This window comes from Rhinichthys klamathensis, unplaced genomic scaffold (genome assembly GCF_029890125.1).
Source record: "Rhinichthys klamathensis goyatoka isolate OS25496 unplaced genomic scaffold, OSU_Roscu_1.1 h1tg000347l_1, whole genome shotgun sequence".
Classification (NCBI taxonomy): domain Eukaryota; kingdom Metazoa; phylum Chordata; class Actinopteri; order Cypriniformes; family Leuciscidae; genus Rhinichthys; species Rhinichthys klamathensis.
This window is the reverse complement of record NW_026606859.1, coordinates 997296-1013547: the sequence shown is the minus strand read 5'-3', so window position 1 is coordinate 1013547 and position 16252 is coordinate 997296. Positions and strand designations below refer to the sequence as shown.

Here is a 16252-nt window from a genome sequence, read left to right as displayed (position 1 = left end):
TATTCATTTTAATCCATTTTTTCTCCTGCAGGCGTTCACATAACTTAGACACCTACACAACATCAGCATTTCATATTAAGGTTCTCATAGTCAAACCAAAAATTATTCAGAAACACAAGATATAATTTTTGATATTGTTTCATTAGTGTGATCAGGACACTATAGTTCATTTATGTAAGTGAGGAGAGCAAAATAAAGTAAACTGTGAGATATTATACCCATAAACTCTTCATACAGTGACATTAATAAACATTTGATTCCTCCACTTTGAGCTGATGATGTTTTGCTGAAGTGTGTTTTCTGTAATTGCTAATGCTCTTTTTACACACACACTGAACAACATGAAGCATTGCTTGGTCACTGGTTGAGCTAAACTGGTATTCTCTTATTGTGTAGTTAAATTGAACAGCTGATAGATATTCAACATAATTCATGTGTGAGAGTCTAACAGAAGGACGGACAAAACCAGTCAAATATCCACTGATCTGAGAACTCTGAGTTCTGCTCATGTTTATCACCATTTTCTAAAACTATAGCGGATAAACTGATGATGTGAGAAATGTTGAAGATGTCTGAATAAATGTTGGTTTCTGATGGCAGATGAATCTCCATCATTTCTTTAAGTCTGTGATAAGGATTTTAAATCGATATTTTAAATCGAGCATTTTATTGAGATTTATGGAGCAGATTTACATTTGTATGTCAGATACTAATCTTTGAATTAAACAATTATAATTAAACTTGAAAAGTCTCTCATTCATTTTAATCCGTTTTTTATTTTCAAGTTTATTTTCAAGTTTTTCTTTTCTTAATCCATTTTATGTTCTTAAATGATTTCTCTTTAAATTTAAATGAAACTCTCTTTAAACCATTGTGTGTGAAGTGTGTTTTGTAAATAAACTTGCCTTGTCTATAGTAGGGCATTATTAGAAAAAAACAAAGGTATATTCTCTATAAAAATGTCCATTAGTTCTCCCATACCCTCATCTTGTTCTAACTTTGTATTTCTTTATTTTGAACTGGTTAGTGAACTGCTAATCTGCTAAACATCTCATAGTTTCACATTGACAGTCTGTCTCAGAATATGTTTACACTAACTTACTAACAGACACCCAGTAAAGCCCACACACACACCACACATCTGATCAAACTGCGCACGTCAAGGCATATATAAAACTCGGGTCACATGACATAACCTTCAGTGTTTTCAGACAAGTTTTATAACCTCAAGTATAACTAAACTTTACTGGGCTAAAGACAACCTGAGATATGTATCTTACACGAGGTAAAGTGTGAGACGTGATGTTCAGGCTGCATGTTCTAGTCTTCCGTTGGCTTTAACACTGATGTTCTTTCCTTAGTCTTGCATTACATTGCAAGTATTTCAGTATTTGGCACATATTCTCCGGTCTTTGTTTCCAGCGTTCGCAAAATGTCTTCATATTCCATCAATATTTTATAAGCTTCAGGGTTTTATAATGGTTTCGAGAGAGGGGGGAAAGTAGTGAGCTGGAAGGAATGCAACGAACCAAACTGTGTGAAACCATAGTTTCTGAGATAGATTTGGCCAGTTCCAGAGACACGTTTGCATCATTCGATTATGTCAAATAAATCCCTCTAATTGTATAAACTGCCACATTTGTGTTGGCGTTGCGACAGCGTTCGGGGTGTGGTTTCCTCTGGCACATGCTGGATTTATGATTCATGAGCGGATCAATCTTCTCTGAACTGAAGCTTTCTTCAGACAGACAACTACCTGATTATTATTTGTAATATCTGAATCTGTTTAGTAGTTTGTTGCACAAAGAATGCATGCAAATCTGATTTAAACCACATTCATATATGCTTTACAATCTGAATCAAGTTTTAAAAGCTGTATTTTAGGAAACGTGTTTCAGTCTGACTGTCAAATATAAAGTCTTCACTATTTGAAATGCACTAGTGAACATGCCAGTAATAGCTCAGATGATGGAATCATAAACGAGCACATCAGAGGGCAAACGTGCACTCTTCTGAGCTTATACTGAGGTCATTACTATGGCAACTGACACTGGCTACGTTTACATGCACAACCTTTGTTTCACGCTGAACATGATCGGGTCGATGTGTGTGTTTATATGTCACACGCTTCAATCGGGATATATTGTTTGACATGCGCACACTGAACGAATATACAGAGTTTCTGCTGTCTGCGCATAATATCTATTCTCCTACACTGGTTCTTTATTTGTTTTAAACAGCAGACTTAATATTTATCCATTTCTGGTCATAATTACGCTATTTCTGGTCATAATTACGCTATATCTACGCCATTACACTATTTCTACATCATTGCACTATTTCTACATCATTGCACTATTTCTACATCATTATACTATTTCTACGTCATTACGCTATTTCTACGTCATTATGCTATTTCTTCGTCATTATGCTATTTCTACGTCATTTCGCTATATCTACGTCATTACGCTATTGCTACGTCATTACGCTATTTATAAATCATTACGCTATTTCTACGTCATTATGCTATTTCTTTGTCATTATGCTATATCTACGTCATTACACTATTTCTACATCATTATGCTATTTCTACATGATTACGCTATTTCTGCATCATAACGCTATTTCTACGTCATTCCGCTATTTCTGCATCATTACGCTATTTCTACGTCATTATGCTATTTCTACGTCATTTCGCTATATCTACGTCATTGCGCTATTTCTACATCATTATGCTATTTCTACGTGATTACGCTATTTCTGCATCATTACGCTATTTCTACATCATTACGCTATTTCTACATCATTATGTTATTTCTACGTCATTATGCTATTTCTTCGTCATTATGCTATTTCTACGTCATTACGCTATTTCTACGTCATTATGCTATTTCTGCGTGATTACGCTATTTCTGCATCATTACGCTATTTCTACGTCATTACGCTATTTCTGCATCATTACGCTATTTCTACGTCATTATGCTATTTCTACGTCATTTCGCTATATCTACGTCATTACGCTATTTCTGCATCATTACGCTATTTCTACGTCATTACGCTATTTCTGCATCATTACGCTATTTCTACGTCATTACGCTATTTCTACATCATTATGCTATTTCTACGTGATTACGCTATTTCTGCATCATTACGCTATTTCTACATCATTACGCTATTTCTACGTCATTGCGCTATTTCTACATCATTATGTTATTTCTACGTCATTATGCTATTTCTTCGTCATTATGCTATTTCTACGTCATTTCGCTATATCTACGTCATTACGCTATTGCTACGTCATTACGCTATTTATACATCATTACGCTATTTCTACGTCATTATGCTATTTCTTTGTCATTATGCTATATCTACGTCATTACACTATTTCTACATCATTATGCTATTTCTGCATCATTATGCTATTTCTACATGATTACGCTATTTCTGCATCATAACGCTATTTCTACGTCATTACGCTATTTCTGCATCATTACGCTATTTCTACGTCATTATGCTATTTCTACGTCATTTCGCTATATCTACGTCATTGCGCTATTTCTACATCATTATGCTATTTCTACGCGATTACGCTATTTCTGCATCATTACGCTATTTCTACATCATTACGCTATTTCTACATCATTATGTTATTTCTACGTCATTATGCTATTTCTTCGTCATTATGCTATTTCTACGTCATTACGCTATTTCTACGTCATTATGCTATTTCTGCGTGATTACGCTATTTCTGCATCATTACGCTATTTCTACGTCATTACGCTATTTCTGCATCATTACGCTATTTCTACGTCATTATGCTATTTCTACGTCATTTCGCTATATCTACGTCATTACACTATTTCTACATCATTATGCTATTTCTACGTGATTACGCTATTTCTGCATCATTACGCTATTTCTACATCATTACGCTATTTCTACGTCATTGCGTTATTTCTACATCATTATGTTATTTCTACGTCATTATGCTATTTCTTCGTCATTATGCTATTTCTACGTCATTATGCTATTTCTGCGTGATTACGCTATTTCTGCATCATTACGCTATTTCTACGTCATTATGCTATTTCTGCGTGATTACGCTATTTCTGCATCAATACGCTATTTCTACGTCATTATGCTATTTCTGCGTGATTACGCTATTTCTGCATCAATACGCTATTTCTACGTCATTATGCTATTTCTGCGTGATTACGCTATTTCTGCATCATTACGCTATTTCTACGTCATTACGCTATTTCTGCATCATTACGCTATTTCTACGTCATTATGCTATTTCTACGTCATTTCGCTATATCTACGTCATTATGCTATTTCTACGTCATTTCGCTATATCTACGTCATTACACTATTTCTACATCATTATGCTATTTCTACGTGATTACGCTATTTCTGCATCATTACGCTATTTCTACATCATTACGCTATTTCTACGTCATTGTGCTATTTCTACGTCATTACGCTATTTCTACGTCATTATGCTATTTCTACGTGATTACGCTATTTCTGCATCATTACGCTATTTCTACTTCATTATGCTATTTCTACGTGATTACGCTATTTCTGCATCATTACGCTATTTCTGGTCATAATTACGCTATTGCTACGTCATTACGCTATTGCTACGTCATTAAGCTATTGCTACATGTGTATTGCAATGTGTAAAAATTGAATCCGCTACTGCTCTATTGATATGTGCACTTGTATACAGGCCTCCCAAATCAGACAAACATTTCATAAAAGAATTCTCAGACTTCTTATCTCATTATGCAACATCTTATGACCGTTTGTTGATTCTGGGTGATTTTAACATTCATGTCTGTTGCCCGGGCAAACCCTTGGTTAATGAATTCTGTCATTTAATGGAGTCATTTGGCCTTTTCCAGCACATAGATCAAGCAACCCATGTGCAGGGGCACACTCTAGATCTGATTATGTCGCATGGGTTCTCTATTGAGAACATAAGCTTTGAGGATGCATCCTTCTCCGACCATATGCCTATTATGTTCAATGTTAAACTATCTAACTTACTATATTCAGCCCGATCTTCTGGCCACTACTCTCGTCATATCAACTCCTCTACTGCTACTGAGTTTTCTGAATGTTTTCTGAGAGATGCGGGCAATGCCTCTATCACTGCACATGAACACCTCTTGAGCCCTGATGAGCTAATATCCTCTTTCAATGCTTCTTGCTCAGCTATCCTTGATATTGTGGCCCCTTTGAAACTTAAACGCCCTAATTTTAAATCCCAACCGTGGATGGATGATTCCACTCGCCACCTCAGGCAGATTTCTCGAAGAGCGGAGCGTAAATGGAATAAAGACCACCTCCAAGTCTCTTTAGAAATATTTAAAAACTCTTTGACCAATTACCAAAGTGCAGCAAAAAAAGCCAGGGCTAAGCACTTTTCGGCTATTATCACTAGACATTCTCATCGCCCTAGAATTTTATTTAATACTATCAACTCAATAGGTAACCCACAAGTTGATCCAGAAATTGAGGCATCCATTAATAACTGTGAAGAGTTCGTGAAGTTTTTTACTCTGAAAATCGACCACATCAGAGCACAGTTTGCTCATGTTGTTTCTGAGACCATACCACTCCACCCTATAACTACAGCTACACTTGACCAATTTCAACGACTGTCTTACAATGAGCTATGGGACATTGTTAAACACATGAAAATATCAACAACCCCACATGATCCCATTCCACCCCAGATCATCAAAGATGCCTTTGATGTTGTTGGTCCTTCTATTTTAGCTATCCTTAATTCTAGCCTTGCCTCAGGCATTGTTCCCACAAATCTTAAGCACGCGGTTGTCCAGCCCATGCTAAAGAAACATAATCTAGATGCAAAATGTTATAATAACTTTCGGCCGATATCCAAACTGCCATTTATTTCAAAAATCTTGGAGAAGGTGGTGTTAACGCAGCTGCTCTCACATCTCAATTCCACAGAGATCCTTGAGCCATTTCAGTCCGGGTTTAGAACTCGCCATAGCACAGAGACAGCACTGCTAAAGGTGACAAATGACCTCTTGCTCACCCTTGACTCAGGTAATAATGCCATCCTAGTCTTATTGGATCTTAGTGCTGCGTTTGACACTGTAGACCATGGCACATTACTAGAGCGTCTTGAACAGTGGGTTGGCATCAAGGGCACTGCTCTAAACTGGTTTCACTCTTATCTCCATCAAAGAACTTATTCAGTTAACATAGGCCAGTATTTCTCATCCCCTGCACCTGTGCTTCATGGTGTCCCCCAGGGATCCATTCTGGGCCCAGTACTCTTCTGCCTCTATATGCTCCCCCTAGGAAAAATTATTCGAAAATTTTATGTCACTTTCCATTTTTATGCAGATGATTCCCAATTATACATCCCACTAAAATCATGCAACTCAATGCAACCTCTTTTAGACTGCTTAAAAGAAATCAAAATTTGGATGAGTAACAACTTTCTTCAGTTGAACGAGAATAAACCTGAAGTTATCATCTTTGGCCCCTCAAGATCAAAAACTGCCACCACCGCTGACCTTGGTCCCCTTGCACCCTACGTTAAAACTCACGCACGTAATTTAGGCGTTATTTTTGACTCAGAACTCAATTTAGAAAAACAAGTATCAGCTGTAGTGAAATCCAGTTTCTATCAGTTGAGAATAATTTCCAAACTCAAGCCTTTTCTGTTATTTAAAGATTTGGAAAAAGTCATTCATGCCTTCATAACCTCCCGTTTAGACTACTGTAATTCTCTATACTTTGGTCTCCCTCTGACTCTAGTGGCACGGCTTCAGATGGTTCAAAACGCAGCGGCCAGACTGCTCACAAACACAAAAAAACGTGAACACATCACACCTGTCCTAGCCTCTTTGCACTGGCTTCCTGTCCAGTCTAGGATACAATTTAAAATACTGCTAATGGTTTTTAAATCTCTACACGCACTGGCCCCAAGCTACTTAGCAGATACCATTCAGCTCCAAGCAACTCCCAGAGCCCTCAGATCTTCCAGTCAGGGCCTGCTGCATGTCCCACGGTCCCGGCTAAAGCGGAAGGGTGACGAGCCTTCTCTATTGCTGGCCCTCAGCTGTGGAACCGACTGCCACCCGAAATCAGAAATGCCCCCCATATTGATATTTTTAAAGCTAGACTTAAAACCCACCTTTTTATGTTGGCCTTTTAGGCATCTTAAATGTTTTCCTGATAAGTGTGTTTTAACCTGCTGTCTCTCTGTAATGTTTTTTTTTTTTTTTTTTTTTTTTACCCTAAACCAAATGTATTTGTAAATGTATTTCTATTACATGTGTTTTATTACCCTGTGGCCAGTACAAGTATGTACAGCACTTTGGTCAACGCAAACTGTTTTAAATGTGCTATAGAAATAAACTTTACTTACTTACTTACTACATCATTACGCTATTTCTACGTCATTACGCTATTGCTACGTCATTATGCTATTTCTACGTGATTACGCTATTTCTGCATAATTACGCTATTTCTACGTGATTATGCTATTTCTGCATCATTACGCTATATCTACGTCATTTCGCTATTTCTACGTCATTTCGCTATATCTACGTCATTACACTATTTCTACATCATTACGCTATTTCTACATCATTTCGCTATTTCTACGTCATTTCGCTATATCTACGTCATTACACTATTTCTACATCATTACGCTATATCTACGTCATTTCGCTATATCTACGTCATTACACTATTTCTACGTCATTACGCTATTTCTACATCATTACGCTATTTCTACGTGATTACGCTATTTCTGCATCATTACGCTATATCTACGTCATTTCGCTATTTCTACGTCATTTCGCTATATCTACGTCATTACACTATTTCTACATCATTATGCTATTTCTACGTGATTACGCTATTTCTGCATCATTACGCTATTTATACGTCATTACGCTATTTCTACGTCATTGCGCTATTTCTACATCATTATGCTATTTCTACGTCATTGTGCTATTTCTTCGTCATTATGCAATTTCTACGTCATTACACTATTTCTACATCATTATGCTATTTCTACGTGATTACGCTAATTCTGCATCATTACGCTATTTCTACGTGATTATGCTATTTCTTCCTCATTACGCTATTTCTACGTCATTTCGCTATTTCTACGTCATTTCGCTATATCTACGTCATTACACTATTTCTACATCATTATGCTATTTCTACATGATTACGCTATTTCTGCATCATTACGCTATTTATACGTCATTACGCTATTTCTACGTCATTGCGCTATTTCTACATCATTATGCTATTTCTACGTCATTATGCTATTTCTACATCATTGTGCTATTTCTACATCATTATGCTATTTCTACATCATTATGCTATTTCTACGTCATTATGCTATTTCTTCGTCATTATGCTATTTCTACGTCATTGCGCTATTTCTACATCATTATGCTATTTCTTCGTCATTATGCTATTTCTTCGTCATTATGCAATTTCTACATCATTGTGCATTTCTACATCATTATGCTATTTCTACATCATTATGCTATTTCTACGTCATTATGCTATTTCTTCGTCATTATGCTATTTCTACGTCATTACGCTATTTCTACATCATTGTGCTATTTCTACGTCATTATGCTATTTCTTCGTCATTATGCAATTTCTACATCATTGTGCTATTTCTACATCATTATGCTATTTCTACATCATTATGCTATTTCTACGTCATTATGCTATTTCTTCGTCATTATGCTATTTCTACGTCATTACGCTATTTCTACATCATTGTGCTATTTCTACATCATTATGCTATTTCTACGTCATTATGCTATTTCTTCGTCATTATGCTATTTCTACGTCATTACGCTATTTCTACGTCATTACGCTATTTCTACATAATTACGCTATTTCTACATCATTACGCTATTTCTACGTCATTACGCTATTTCTACGTCATTATGCTATTTCTTCGTCATTATGCTATTTCTACGTCATTACGCTATTTCTACGTGATTACGCTATTTCTGCATCATTACGCTATTTCTACGTGATTACGCTATTTCTGCATCATTACGCTATATCTACGTCATTTCGCTATTTCTACGTCATTTCGCTATATCTACATAATTACGCTATTTCTACATCATTACGCTATTTCTACGTCATTACGCTATTTCTACGTCATTATGCTATTTCTTCGTCATTATGCTATTTCTACGTCATTACGCTATTTCTACGTGATTACGCTATTTCTGCATCATTACGCTTTTTCTACGTGATTACGCTATTTCTGCATCATTACGCTATATCTACGTCATTTCGCTATTTCTACGTCATTTCGCTATATCTACGTCATTACACTATTTCTACATCATTACGCTATTTCTACATCATTTCGCTATTTCTACGTCATTTCGCTATATCTACGTCATTACACTATTTCTACATCATTACGCTATATCTACGTCATTTCGCTATTTCTACGTCATTTCGCTATATCTACGTCATTACACTATTTCTACGTCATTACGCTATTTCTACATCATTACGCTATTTCTACGTGATTACGCTATTTCTGCATCATTACGCTATATCTACGTCATTTCGCTATTTCTACGTCATTTCGCTATATCTACGTCATTACACTATTTCTACATCATTATGCTATTTCTACGTGATTACGCTATTTCTGCATCATTACGCTATTTATACGTCATTACGCTATTTCTACGTCATTGCGCTATTTCTACATCATTATGCTATTTCTACGTCATTATGCTATTTCTTCGTCATTATGCAATTTCTACGTCATTACACTATTTCTACATCATTATGCTATTTCTACGTGATTACGCTAATTCTGCATCATTACGCTATTTATACGTCATTTCGCTATTTCTACGTCATTTCGCTGTATCTACGTCATTACACTATTTCTACATCATTATGCTATTTCTACATGATTACGCTATTTCTGCATCATTACGCTATTTATACGTCATTATGCTATTTCTACGTCATTATGCTATTTCTACATCATTATGCTATTTCTCCGTCATTATGCTATTTCTTCGTCATTATGCAATTTCTACATCATTGTGCTATTTCTACATCATTATGCTATTTCTACATCATTATGCTATTTCTACGTCATTATGCTATTTCTACGTCATTGCGCTATTTCTACATCATTATGCTATTTCTACATCATTATGCTATTTCTTCGTCATTATGCTATTTCTACGTCATTACGCTATTTCTACATCATTGTGCTATTTCTACATCATTATGCTATTTCTACGTCATTATGCTATTTCTTCGTCATTATGCTATTTCTACGTCATTACGCTATTTCTACGTCATTACGCTATTTCTACATAATTACGCTATTTCTACATCATTACGCTATTTCTACGTCATTACGCTATTTCTACGTCATTATGCTATTTCTTCGTCATTATGCTATTTCTACGTCATTACGCTATTTCTACGTGATTACGCTATTTCTGCATCATTACGCTATTTCTACGTGATTACGCTATTTCTGCATCATTACGCTATATCTACGTCATTTCGCTATTTCTACGTCATTTCGCTATATCTATGCATTACACTATTTCTACATCATTACGCTATTTCTACATCATTTCGCTATTTCTACGTCATTTCGCTATATCTACGTCATTACACTATTTCTACATCATTACGCTATATCTACGTCATTTCGCTATTTCTACGTCATTTCGCTATATCTACGTCATTACACTATTTCTACGTCATTACGCTATTTCTACATCATTACGCTATTTCTACGTGATTACGCTATTTCTGCATCATTACGCTATATCTACGTCATTTCGCTATTTCTACGTCATTTCGCTATATCTACGTCATTACACTATTTCTACATCATTATGCTATTTCTACGTGATTACGCTATTTATGCATCATTACGCTATTTATACGTCATTACGCTATTTCTACGTCATTGCGCTATTTCTACATCATTATGATATTTCTACGTCATTATGCTATTTCTTCGTCATTATGCAATTTCTACGTCATTACACTATTTCTACATCATTATGCTATTTCTACGTGATTACGCTAATTCTGCATCATTACGCTATTTCTACGTGATTATGCTATTTCTTCATCATTACGCTATTTCTACGTCATTTCGCTATTTCTACGTCATTTCGCTATATCTACGTCATTACACTATTTCTACATCATTATGCTATTTCTACATGATTACGCTATTTCTGCATCATTACGCTATTTATACGTCATTACGCTATTTCTACGTCATTGCGCTATTTCTACATCATTATGCTATTTCTACGTCATTATGCTATTTCTTCGTCATTATGCAATTTCTACATCATTGTGCTATTTCTACATCATTATGCTATTTCTACATCATTATGCTATTTCTACGTCATTATGCTATTTCTTCGTCATTATGCTATTTCTACGTCATTACGCTATTTCTACATCATTGTGCTATTTCTACATCATTATGCTATTTCTACGTCATTATGCTATTTCTTCGTCATTATGCTATTTCTACGTCATTACGCTATTTCTACGTCATTACGCTATTTCTACATAATTACGCTATTTCTACATCATTACGCTATTTCTACGTCATTATGCTATTTCTACGTCATTATGCTATTTCTACGTGATTACGCTATTTCTGCATCATTACGCTATTTCTGGTCATAATTACGCTATTGCTACGTCATTTCGCTATATCTACGTCATTACACTATTTCTACATCATTATGCTATTTCTACGTGATTACGCTATTTCTGCATCATTACACTATTTCTACATCATTACGCTATTTCTACGTCATTGCGCTATTTCTACATCATTATGCTATTTCTACGTCATTATGCTATTTCTTCGTCATTATGCTATTTCTACGTCATTACGCTATTTCTACGTCATTATGCTATTTCTACGTGATTATGCTATTTCTACATCATTACGCTATTTCTACGTCATTATGCTATTTCTACGTGATTACGCTATTTCTGCATCATTACGCTATTTATACATCATTACGCTATTGCTACGTCATTACGCTATTGCTACGTCATTACGCTATTTCTACGTCATTACGCTATTGCTACGTCATTACGCTATATCTACGTCATTACGCGGTTTCTACGTCATTTCGCTATATCTACGTCATTATGCTATTTCTACGTCATTTCGCTATATCTACGTCATTACACTATTTCTACATCATTATGCTATTTCTACGTGATTATACTATTTCTGCATCATTACGCTATTTCTACGTCATTACGCTATTTCTACGTGATTACGCTATTTCTACGTCATTACGCTATTTCTACATCATTGTGCTATTTCTGCATCATTACGCTATTTCTACGTCATTATGCTATTTCTACATCATTGTACTATTTCTACATCATTATGCTATTTCTACGTCATTATGCTATTTCTTCGTCATTATGCTATTTCTACGTCATTACGCTATTTCTACGTCATTATGCTATTTCTACATCATTACGCTATATCTACGTCATTACGCTATTGCTACGTCATTTCGCTATATCTACGTCATTACACTATTTCTACATCATTATGCTATTTCTACGTGATTACGCTATTTCTGCATCATTACACTATTTCTACATCATTACGCTATTTCTACGTCATTGCGCTATTTCTACATCATTATGCTATTTCTACGTCATTATGCTATTTCTTCGTCATTATGCTATTTCTACGTCATTATGCTATTTCTACGTCATTATGCTATTTCTACGTCATTATGCTATTTCTACGTGATTACGCTATTTCTGCATCATTACGCTATTTCTGGTCATAATTACGCTATTGCTACGTCATTTCGCTATATCTACGTCATTACACTATTTCTACGTCATTACGCTATATCTACGTCATTAGTAAGTAAGTAAGTAAGTAAAATTTATTTTTATAGCACATTTAAACACAGCTTGCACTGACCAAAGTGCTGTACATAGCGCAATAGCCAGAAAAAACTAAAAATAATAAAAAATATAATAAATACAAATATAAATACAGACATAGCACAGTAAGACAATTAAAACGCAGGAAAGGCCAATGTAAATAAGTGAGTTTTGAGTCTGGTTTTGAAAATTGTGATAGACGAAGCATTTCTGATGTCAGGTGGCAGTTGGTTCCACAGCTGAGGGCCAGCAATGGAAAAGGCTCTATCACCTTTTTGTTTGAGCCGGGACCGCGGGACATGGAGAAGACCTTGGCTGGAAGATCTAAGGGACCTGGGAGCAACATGCGGATGAATAATACCAGCTATGTAGCTGGGGGCCAAGGCGTGAAGAGCTTTAAAAACCATCAACAGCATTTTAAATTGTATCCTAGACTGGACAGGAAGCCAGTGCAAGGAGGCTAGAACCGGTGTAATGTGTTCACGCTTTTTTGTATTTGTGAGCAGCCTAGCCGCTGCATTTTGGACCATCTGAAGCCGTGCGACCAGTGTCAGAGGAAGACCAAAGTAGAGAGAGTTACAATAGTCTAGCCGAGAGGTTATGAAGGCATGGATAACTTTTTCCAGATCGTTGTATGACAAAACAGACTTGAGTTTTGAAATTATTCTTAATTGATAAAAACTAGTCTTTACAACAGATGATATTTGTTTGTGCAGGTTAAGATGGGAGTCTAAAATAACACCCAGGTTACGTGCATGGGCTTTAACATAGGGGGCAAGGGGGCCAAGGTTGGCAGGAATGGAATTCTTTGATTTTGAAGGGCCAAAGACAATAACTTCAGTTTTGTTATCATTTAGCTGAAGGAAATTGTTTGCCATCCAGATTTTAATTTCTTTCAAACAGTCTAAAAGAGGCTGCATGGAGTTGCCAGATTTAAGTGGGATGTACAGTTGGGAGTCATCTGCGTAAAAATGGAATGAAATATTGAATTTTCTGATTATGTTACCTAAGGGAAGCATGTAAAGACAGAAAAGTATTGGACCCAAAATGGATCCTTGGGGAACACCATAAGACACAGGGGCAGAGGATGAAGAATACTGGCCTATGGATACAGAAAAAGATCTTTGGTGGAGGTATGAGTGAAACAGTTTAAGAGCTATACCCTTAATACCAACCCATTGTTCGAGACGCTCTAGTAATAAACCATGGTCTACAGTGTCAAAAGCAGCACTAAGATCCAACAGGACCAGGATGGCATTATCGCCTGAGTCAAGAGTGAGCAACAGGTCATTTGTCACCTTTAACAGGGCTGTCTCAGTGCTGTGACGGGCTTTGAACCCAGATTGAAATGGCTCTAGGATCTCTGTTGAGTTGAGGAATGGAAGCAACTGTGTTAAAACCACCTTTTCCAAAATTTTAGAGATGAATGGCAGTTTGGAAATAGGACGGAAATTATTATGACATTTTGCATTCAAATTATGTTTCTTTAGCATAGGCTGGACAACCGCATGCTTGAAACAGGTAGGAACAGTGCCGGTTGCAAGGCAGGAGTTAAGAATAAATTGAATGGTGGGACCAATAGCATCAAACGCATCTTTGATAATCTGTGAAGGGATAGGATCATGTGGAGCTGTTGATGGTTTCATATGCTTTACAATTTCACATAGATCAGTGTAGGACACTGCTTGAAATTGGTCAAAAGTTGTTGTGGCAATGGGGAAATGTGGTGATATTTCAGATACAACTGGAGTGAACGGTGTTCTGATGTGGTCAATTTTCTCAGTGAAAAACTTCAGGATTATGCTATTTCTACGTCATTATGCTATTTCTACGTGATTACGCTATTTCTACATCATTACGCTATTTCTACGTCATTATGCTATTTCTACGTGATTACTCTATTTCTGCTTCATTATGCTATTTCTGGTCATAATTACGCTATTGCTACGTCATTTCGCTATATCTACGTCATTACACTATTTCTGCATCATTACGCTATTTCTACGTCATTGCGCTATTTCTACATCATGTTATTTCTACGTCATTATGCTATTTCTTCGTCATTATGCTATTTCTACGTCATTACGCTATTTCTACGTCATTATGCTATTTCTACATCATTACGCTATTTCTGCATCATTACGCTATTTCTACGTCATTATGCTATTTCTACGTGATTACGCTATTTCTGCATCATTACGCTATTTCTGGTCATAATTACGCTATTGCTACGTCATTACGCTATTGCTACGTCATTAAGCTATTGCTACATCATTACGCTATTTCTACGTCATTACGCTATTGCTACGTCATTACGCTATTGCTACGTCATTACGCTATTTATACATCATTACGCTATTTCTATGTCATTATGCTATTTCTTCGTCATTATGCTATTTCTACGTCATTTCGCTATATCTACGTCATTTCGCTATATCTACGTCATTACACTATTTCTACATCATTATGCTATTTCTACGTGATTACGCTATTTCTGCATCATTACGCTATTTCTACGTCATTACGCTATTTCTACGTCATTGCGCTATTTCTACATCATTATGCTATTTCTACGTCATTATGCTATTTCTACGTCATAACGCTATTTCTACGTCATTATGCTATTTCTACGTGGTTACGCTATTTCTGCATCTTTACGCTATTTCTACGTCATTATGCTATTTCTACGTCATTGCGCTATTTCTACATCATTATGCTATTCCTACGTCATTATGCTATTTCTTCGTCATTATGCTATTTCTACGTCATTACGCTATTTCTACGTCATTATGCTATTTATACGTCATTATGCTATTTCTACGTGATTACGCTATTTCTGCATCATTACGCTATTTCTACCTCATTACGCTATTTCTACGTCATTGCGCTATTTCTACGTCATTGCGCTATTTCTACATCATTATGCTATTCCTACGTCATTATGCTATTTCTTCGTCATTACGCTATTTCTACGTCATTATGCTATTTCTACGTGATTACGCTATTTCTACATCATTACGCTATTTCTACGTCATTATGCTATTTCTACGTGATTACTCTATTTCTGCTTCATTATGCTATTTCTGGTCATAATTACGCTATTGCTACGTCATTTCGCTATATCTACGTCATTACACTATTTCTGCATCATTACACTATTTCTACATCATTACGCTATTTCTACGTCATTGCGCTATTTCTACATCATGTTATTTCTACGTCATTATGCTATTTCTTCGTCATTATGCTATTTCTACGTCAT

General features: G+C 35.9%; 1 protein-coding gene across 1 annotated transcript in view; it reads right to left on the bottom strand.

Moving 5' to 3' along the window:
* jakmip1 (janus kinase and microtubule interacting protein 1) overlaps positions 1–16252 on the bottom strand; it is a 93989-nt gene that overhangs the window by 44106 nt on the left and 33631 nt on the right. The window lies entirely within an intron of this gene.